This window comes from Rhagoletis zephyria, unplaced genomic scaffold (assembly GCF_001687245.7).
Source record: "Rhagoletis zephyria isolate East Lansing unplaced genomic scaffold, Rhagoletis_zephyria_1.1 Rzeph_scaffold_00394, whole genome shotgun sequence".
Classification (NCBI taxonomy): Eukaryota; Metazoa; Arthropoda; class Insecta; order Diptera; family Tephritidae; genus Rhagoletis; species Rhagoletis zephyria.
Window position 1 is genome coordinate 73,842 of NW_016157478.1, and position 9,877 is coordinate 83,718.

Genomic DNA, 9,877 nt, shown 5'->3' on the forward strand with positions numbered 1-9,877 from the left:
TGAGTAGGTTGAATGAGGATGTGCCGAATGAGTGTCCGGCATGCGGAGAGACCCCACATGACTCGAAACATCTCTTCGCATGCCCGGAAAACCCGACAACCCTAACGGCCTTGTCCCTGTGGACAAACCCCACAGAAGCTGCACGCTTCCTAGGGTTGCCGTTAGTGGAACTTGACGACAACGACTGAGATACCAACCGATCTGGGCGGGGTTGTTGTAGCCGCTACAACAACAACAACAACAACGACTACTCAAACGTTCCCACGACAGTCGTGTCTACGTAACCGGAACGACCCAGATTTATATCTGGCCAAGGACTGTCACTCCAGCAACACTCCCCAAAAAGTCCTTGGGGAATTTGTATGCTGCTACAACAACAACAACAAAAACAACGACTACTCAAAGCACAACAATCAGTTTTGATAGCTTTCAAAGCTCGCTTACGTTCATTTGAAAATGGGGTGGAGATGGTAGTTCAGGTCATAGTACCTATAAGCAAAGATTTACGGAAGAGGGAGGCTTGGATTCGTCTCTATTTTTGAAGCTAAGGAAGCGCGCAACAAGGACTGCAGGCGATTCAGAGTGGCACATACCCGAAAATCTTCNCAAAAACAACGACTACTCAAAGCACAACAATCAGTTTTGATAGCTTTCAAAGCTCGCTTACGTTCATTTGAAAATGGGGTGGAGATGGTAGTTCAGGTCATAGTACCTATAAGCAAAGATTTACGGAAGAGGGAGGCTTGGATTCGTCTCTATTTTTGAAGCTAAGGAAGCGCGCAACAAGGACTGCAGGCGATTCAGAGTGGCACATACCCGAAAATCTTCTAGAGTCAACACGAATAGGGATTTGCTTAACATGCTTTTGATAACGTCTGATCCGTTAATCAATACTTACCGCCAAAAGCCATTAAACAACTTTCGATCTCTGCCGCCCGAAGTCATCAGCTTCTTAAAAAAACCGCGTATAGATCTCGAAAGTCATCAGGATGCGGATAAAACTTACGCGACTGATCAAACAGATGAAAGTTCAGACTCCGACAGTGACATTTCGCAGACATAACTCAAAAAACATATGTATATAAAAAAAAAGAATAAATATGAAGTTACAAGTTATATATTCATTAAAAAAATAATTGAATATATTAAACAATTTTACATTAGAACTTGAAATAGTGTACTTTTGCAGTGTAAAACTATAAAAATAATTTAAAAGCTTTTGTCATACTAAATTAGGTTAAGATATCTCTAAAATAGCTACCAGTTAAACTATTTATACTAAATAGTATCGCCCAATTATCTAAATTCGACATTTTTTTTCAAACAATTTTGAATTTTGCCACACCCGCTTTTCCAAAATCTACGACTCTTCGTCGTAAGTACGGTATTGACAACATATGTAGCTGTGGCAAATTTTAGGACGTAAGCTTAAGCGGTTCCAGAGATAAGCGATATGAAATTTTCAGTTTGTATGGGAACTGCCACGCCCCCTTTTCCAATACCTATAATTTTTCGCCGTGAGTAGGGTAATTAGAATCTATGCATCCGTGCCAAGTTCAGTTCCCCAGCATAATTGGGATTAGAGATACACTCCGTTTCATAATTATAAATCCAGTACAAAAGTCGTTGAAACAGCCGTCACAATCAAGATAGGTAAAAACTTTCTTCTATGACTTTTGCATGGGAAGAGCTCTCTTAAAATAGAGTGGTAAATTTTTTTATAATCATAACTTTATTTAAAAGAATTTAAAAAAATCTAAAAATTACTTGTTGCAAAATTATAAATCCAAAAAAAGAAATCCCAATAAATGTATTATGGAACGAATTTCCGTCATCCCTTGTCAAATTTGGTTTGGAGACAAACCGGTTTCGGCGTTGTGCCATCTTCAGTGTTATTTTTCGTGTAAAGAATACTGGCAAAGAAAGTTTATGCTGATAATCGCCAATTTGCAAACGTTATATGGCTTAAATTGGCGATTTTGCAACAGTGGCATAAACTGGTTATTGTTTTGCCGAAGACATTATGTCTAAGTATGAGGAAGCATATATTGCAGTTAATTAAAGTCAATGGAGCACAAATAGAATATTGGAAGGACATATTTGCATGTATTACTCATTTTATTGGGATTTCTTTTTTTGGATGTATAGTTTTGCAACAAGTAATTTTTAGATTTTTTAATTCTTTTAAATAAGGTTATGATTATAAAAAAATTTACCACTCTATTTGAAGAGAGCTCTTACCATGCAAAAGTCATAGAAGAAAGTTTTTACCTATCTTGATTGTGACGGCTGTTTCAACGACTTTTGTACTGGATTTATAATTATGCAACGGAGTGTATATCGGTTTCCACATTTTAGTATGTATGTCAGATGCCACGCCCCTGTATAATGGGGTTAATATTTCTGGATTAGAGGAAGTTACATCCTTTAAATCGGTATATGTTTCATTGAAATCGAGCGGGTTCAAAATTTTATTGTGGCATATTTATATATAGATACCTTCAATATACCGTTTTTGCTACAAACCCTCCTCGAATGACCTCTGGAGCCATCCAATCGATCCCCGATCAAGGTGAATTTCTTTATGGCCACTTTTTACGACAAATCCAAGCATCAGAACCTATAAAATATTTTTTCCCGGCTAATTTGTATGGGGTGGCCCACTGCGTCGCAGGACAAAGCAAGAGGTGCTTGCTTGCTGGGTGTACCAGACGTATGGCATTGAGTACGCTGTTGTTGTTGTTGTAGCGGCTACAAGAACCCCGCCCAGATCGGTTGATATCTCAGTCGTTGTCGTCAAGTTCCACTAACGGCAGCCCTAAGAAGCGTGCAGCCTCCTCTGGGTCGGTCCACAGGGACAAAGCCGTTAGGGTTGTCGGGTTTTCCGGGCATGCGAAGAGATGTTTCGAGTCATGAGGGGTCTCTCCGCATGCCGGGCACTCATTTGGCACATCCGCATTCAGTATGCTCAGGTATGAGTTTAACCTGCTGCAGTAGCCACAGTGAAGCTGGGCTATTGTGGTGCTTGGTACCCTTTTTTTAGCCCTTTGGAGAATTTACTTATACTTGGCATGAAAAAGTTGTACATGCTTAATTTGATCTCATTTTTTTCATTTATGTAAGAGATGAATTTTTAAACTAAGAAAGACTGATATACATATGTATATACATACATATATGTATTGTATGTTCCTTACCTTTTTATACATACATACTGTAAAAGTGTTAAGGCTGTTAACTTACGGCCCTTAATATGCTTAATTTGTTAAATGGCCCATCAAGTCGATTGACTGTGTATGTTCTTGTGGTGTGATTGTACCAGTCAGTGGTGAAATTAGCTAAATTTTCTAAGTAAAACGTATTTTTGCGAAAATTTCTTGCACTAGATTAGGCAAAGGCGTGTTTTTGGAAGATTAAGTTCACGATATTGCAGTTGTNAGTGGTAAATTTTTTTATAATCATAACTTTATTTAAAAGAATTTAAAAAAATCTAAAAATTACTTGTTGCAAAATTATAAATCCAAAAAAAGAAATCCCAATAAATGTATTATGGAACGAATTTCCGTCATCCCTTGTCAAATTTGGTTTGGAGACAAACCGGTTTCGGCGTTGTGCCATCTTCAGTGTTATTTTTCGTGTAAAGAATACTGGCAAAGAAAGTTTATGCTGATAATCGCCAATTTGCAAACGTTATATGGCTTAAATTGGCGATTTTGCAACAGTGGCATAAACTGGTTATTGTTTTGCCGAAGACATTATGTCTAAGTATGAGGAAGCATATATTGCAGTTAATTAAAGTCAATGGAGCACAAATAGAATATTGGAAGGACATATTTGCATGTATTACTCATTTTATTGGGATTTCTTTTTTTGGATGTATAGTTTTGCAACAAGTAATTTTTAGATTTTTTAATTCTTTTAAATAAGGTTATGATTATAAAAAAATTTACCACTCTATTTGAAGAGAGCTCTTACCATGCAAAAGTCATAGAAGAAAGTTTTTACCTATCTTGATTGTGACGGCTGTTTCAACGACTTTTGTACTGGATTTATAATTATGCAACGGAGTGTATATCGGTTTCCACATTTTAGTATGTATGTCAGATGCCACGCCCCTGTATAATGGGGTTAATATTTCTGGATTAGAGGAAGTTACATCCTTTAAATCGGTATATGTTTCATTGAAATCGAGCGGGTTCAAAATTTTATTGTGGCATATTTATATATAGATACCTTCAATATACCGTTTTTGCTACAAACCCTCCTCGAATGACCTCTGGAGCCATCCAATCGATCCCCGATCAAGGTGAATTTCTTTATGGCCACTTTTTACGACAAATCCAAGCATCAGAACCTATAAAATATTTTTTCCCGGCTAATTTGTATGGGGTGGCCCACTGCGTCGCAGGACAAAGCAAGAGGTGCTTGCTTGCTGGGTGTACCAGACGTATGGCATTGAGTACGCTGTTGTTGTTGTTGTAGCGGCTACAAGAACCCCGCCCAGATCGGTTGATATCTCAGTCGTTGTCGTCAAGTTCCACTAACGGCAGCCCTAAGAAGCGTGCAGCCTCCTCTGGGTCGGTCCACAGGGACAAAGCCGTTAGGGTTGTCGGGTTTTCCGGGCATGCGAAGAGATGTTTCGAGTCATGAGGGGTCTCTCCGCATGCCGGGCACTCATTTGGCACATCCGCATTCAGTATGCTCAGGTATGAGTTTAACCTGCTGCAGTAGCCACAGTGAAGCTGGGCTATTGTGGTGCTTGGTACCCTTTTTTTAGCCCTTTGGAGAATTTACTTATACTTGGCATGAAAAAGTTGTACATGCTTAATTTGATCTCATTTTTTTCATTTATGTAAGAGATGAATTTTTAAACTAAGAAAGACTGATATACATATGTATATACATACATATATGTATTGTATGTTCCTTACCTTTTTATACATACATACTGTAAAAGTGTTAAGGCTGTTAACTTACGGCCCTTAATATGCTTAATTTGTTAAATGGCCCATCAAGTCGATTGACTGTGTATGTTCTTGTGGTGTGATTGTACCAGTCAGTGGTGAAATTAGCTAAATTTTCTAAGTAAAACGTATTTTTGCGAAAATTTCTTGCACTAGATTAGGCAAAGGCGTGTTTTTGGAAGATTAAGTTCACGATATTGCAGTTGTGAATTAAAAAAAAAAAACAATGTTTAACAAAGTGGTAGACAAATTATGAAATTTCGGCTCTAATCATTTCGATCTTTCCTCGACCTCATTTTTAAAGAAATAAATATTGAACCAGCATGCTGGTAAGTTATATGCTTCGAGTCTGATCGTACAATCAGCAAGCTGGTGTCGTATATTTCCCCTTTTACACAAAAAAGTTTTTGGTTGGATAAAATATTTGCTTTTTTCCAAAGTTCATTGTTTTTCTATACCACTACTTCTTGAAAATGTGTATATGTACATAAGTAAAGCTACCATTTTTAGCCACAACGACTTTTTTTAGCCCTTTTTTTAAGGAATTTGGCTACCACTGAAAATGATTCGCGGCAACACTGCTACTGAGCCGCTGCCGTGAAACTCGATCAAAAATCTAGAGACGTGCCTCTTTAATGACCGAGTCGGTAGATTTCGGTGCAGTAGAGTGTACATATATTAAGTTATTTATTGTGCTATCGTTGTTGTTGTTGATGGCGGTATTTAAAGCGCTAGTAATTGTGTTGTTGTAGCTGCTGCCGTCAGCGGAAGAAGTTGACGACAGCCTAGTTAGTTTTCCGCTTGTCTCCAGTGCGTACAACCAGATCGACACTTTTTAGCAGACTGTCCAAATTTTTTATGAAAATAGCATAGGCTTGAATTACCTGTTTCACTTCGAGGGGAGTGGTTCGAATTAAGTTTGAGCTTTTTAAGCCCCGCCTGCATATAATTTATTTTACTATTCAGAGAGTTGAGCGTAACATTGATATCCGATAGTTTCGGTTTATCTTGAGAAGATGATGGCTTAACAGCAACAACGGTATCGGCTTCCGCGGCACCTTCTACAACCCATACAGAATTTCGTGCATTTTTTAGCGACTCTAACTTATATAAGTTCTCTCCCGATAGGGCTAGAGTTGGGCGAATTGACGCTGGCATATGACGAAGGAAAAGCATACGAATAAGATGTTGTTGTTGTAGCAGCATACAAGTTCCCCAAAGGATTTTTGGGGAGTGTTGCTGGAGTGACAGTCCTTGGCCAGATATAAATCTGGGTCGTTCCGGTTACGTAGACCCGACTGTCGTGGGAACGAATAAGATCGCTATAACTGCTTTCTGCTGCCAAGCGTTGCATCTGTGCCATCATGTCAGATGGTATAAGGCATTGCCTTGTAAAAGTTTGTTAAGTTTTGTGTCTTGCGAATCGGTAAATTTGTTTAATATTCGCTGCTTGAGTGTGGCGTACTTATTACTTTAAGGAGGTTGCAAAATGATTAGGGCGTCATCTTCTAAGTGAATTGATGTTATATGAAATTTGTCATCGTCAGTTGAAATATTGTTAAGTCGGAAGGCGCGTTCCAGTTGGGCGAACCAAACATGTGGGTCGGACCTGTTGATCGAAGGAATAGATAGGTTTTTCGTGCCCACGTTGGTACTGGAGAATTGCCGATACGACTATATTCCGCCTGCAAGTCGTTTAGCTGTTTTCTTATGTTCTCTAACTCCGACATATTAATATCTTTTCATTTCGAGCGCAGGTTGTATTCCGTTGTTGGCATTTAATGAATCGGAGTCATCAATATGGAAAATGTCCAAACACGTGTTGTGTGATTAATCCATTTACAAAACTTAAGCTAGGTTACAAAGCAATACAGAAAATAGTTGCGTTCGACAATTCAAAAATTTGTAATCGTTTTTTTCAAATTTTTACTGGATGGCGTTCGATAACGACAAAAAATTATCCAACACACAAAAATTGAGACAGCAAGCATTCATTTTGATGCAAGAGAAGCGTTCATTTTGGTAGTAGTGCACTTTAGCGAAAGTAGGTCAAAATGGACGGAAGTTCGAGAGTGGTATCAATCGACGCGTCTTAACATAATAATAACAATCCGAGACCGGAAATTAACACTTTTAATTCACTAAAGAGTTATTTGCAAAAAACACTTGTACTTTCCGCACTATGTTTTGATGAATTTCACGCAAATGAATGGAATAAATGAACTCAATTTAACACGTATTTATTAGTTTTTATACATTTGTCATGTTTTAAGTGTACACTTTCGCGAAACTCTGTATTTAATAGCAATATTGCGATGGTGAAAATCCGCACAACAATCTTGTGTAGTTATAGTAAAGGCGTAAACTCCTCGTTTGTGTCCAATACATTAACAAATAATTTAACCGTTTTATTATTTACCCCGACATCTACCTCAATTTTCCCTACTGTATGTATGTGATCACCAGATATTAACTTCATTTTTCTTCTGTCTGTTCTCAACGGATAATTCTCAAAAAACATTTTATAATGACGTTTACCTATAACCGTCTCACTTGCGCCTGTATCTATCTCAAATTCAATTATTTCACCATTTATATTCAACTTCACCTTGTGTGGCCTTATGTTTTCTACTGTTTTACAATTATTCAAAAATCTACATTCATATTCGGAAGTCTCTTCATCACTGCTCTCCCTTTCATAATCTGCTCCTAAATTATGCACGTTGCCTTTTTTAGATTTTCTGCAGTTTCTCTGTATATGGCCAAACGCCCCGCATGCATAACATTTTATCCTCCGCTTTTGCTGTTGTTCTTCCTGTTTATCGTTATTTTTGCTTTTCCTCTCATTTCTTCCATTCCTTTGGTGACTATTTATTCTGCTGCTGGTTGATGGTCGAAATTTCGATTCCTTCGTTCCGTTCCGGTTTTCATGCAAAGAATATACTTGACTCTCTGTCTGCTTCATCACCACTAAGCTTTTATTGGTCATTTCCATTGCTGATGCGATTGCTATTGCTTTATCAAACAATTTAAGTTCTGTGTCGTTCAGCAGACGATTTTGAATTTTCTCATCACCTATTCCACAAACGAACTGGATCAGCAACGCTTTATCTTGGAAAGGTCCAAACTCGCAGTGCTGAGCGATCTGTTTCAATTCCACAACATACTCTTGCAGCGGCTCTCCTGTCCTTTGTGACCTTTTAAAGAATTTGAAGCACTCGGCCATCACGTTTTTTTTCGGCATAAAATGTTTTGATAGACTTTCAATTAGGTCGTCATATCTTATTGAAGGATCGGTTTCGGTCCTGGGGGCAATTAAGTTTACCAAAACTTTATAGAGATCCGGCCCCCCAAGACTCACTAGAAACGAAATTTTTGCACTATTTTCCACAATATTATTAAGAGTCAAAAGGTGGTTGACTCTTCTAACATATAGCGAAAAATCTTCGCCCAATACGTAAAATTCAATTGTTCCGACGAAAACTTTGTATGACATTGTCTTTTGTTCAATTTTAATATGCTTTTATTAATATTAAATTAACATTGACAGTCAATACTTAAGCCACTAACTTTTATATTTTCACACGTGGTCTTTTTCCTTATTTCTCGTCGCCAGTAATATGTATGCGGTATCAAAACCCAACGAGTGCTTGTGATCGACTGAGTTTATTGAAAACCGTAAATTACATTGACACTTAAAACTACTAGACTTAATACTAATGTTGTATGTTGCAGGGTTGCCATATAAATACATATCACTATCCAAACGAACATTCAATGTTACTCCTTCACTGCTCCGAATTATCAAACTATGCAACAAGTACAACTTGGAAGTAAAACCACATAGACTACGAAGTTACAACCCACCGTGGACTCTTGACAGCCAATGTTGCGATATAACACTACACACCCACAAAAAAGATAACACCCCAAATTCAATATTCAAACAAATCTTCCTCGAAAAGGCGAACACTTACAATAAGAGCGGCTGGCAAATTATCTTTACTGATGGGTCTAAAACACAAAATAGCGTTGCTTTCAGTATAACATCGGAAACAGGCTCCTGTATTAGCATGAAAGCAATGTTCCCTTTCTCTTCAGTCTTCTCGGCAGAAGCAGCAGCTATACACGAAGCTATAGTATTTTCCCTTCACAAAAAAACAAAAACTGTGATATGTTCAGACAGTCTATCGGTGTTACAAGCAGTTAGAAATCCAATCTGTAACAATTGGGAAACAATAAATCAAATAAGAGATATGTTAATAAAAAACAAGAAAACGCTTAAGCTCCTATGGATTCCAGGACACGCAGAAATTGACGGTAACACCTACGCCGATGAAGCTGCAAAATTTGCTTGCAATGCACCAATAATACGCTCCCCAAAAATCGAAAAGCTTGACATAAAACGCCATATCAAAACGCTTATAATACACGAAACACGCCAACTGCGTAGCAGCCACAAACATTATCACTATACTAACATTAACAAAGATGGAACTCCTCCACAATACCCAACAAATATACATGGTTTCAAAACCAGAATCTTTTCACGAGTGCGTCTCGGACACACCACACAAACCCACGAATATATCTTGAAAAAGGAAAATCAACCAATCTGCATCACCTGTAACACAATCCAAACATTAGACCACATCCTCAACAATTGCCAAAAATACTACAACACAAAAAAAGCAATATTTAACACAGAGAATATAAACGACGTCCTAGCTACCCCTAGCTTTGCTAATATTGAAAATATCGCCAAATTTATCAAAGATATAGAAATGACAATCTAATAAACACAACCTTAAACAACAGTCAATTCAGAACTGATGGTCTCGGCAGCCAATGCTCAAATAGATCATTTAGTGCTGGTATTCATACCAGCATCTAAATAATAATAATAATAATAA

General features: G+C 37.8%; 1 protein-coding gene across 2 annotated transcripts in view; it reads left to right on the plus strand.

Annotated features, from left to right (window-relative positions):
* cyst (rho guanine nucleotide exchange factor 18 cysts) overlaps nt 1–9,877 on the plus strand; it is a 151,648-nt gene that overhangs the window by 7,875 nt on the left and 133,896 nt on the right. The window lies entirely within an intron of this gene.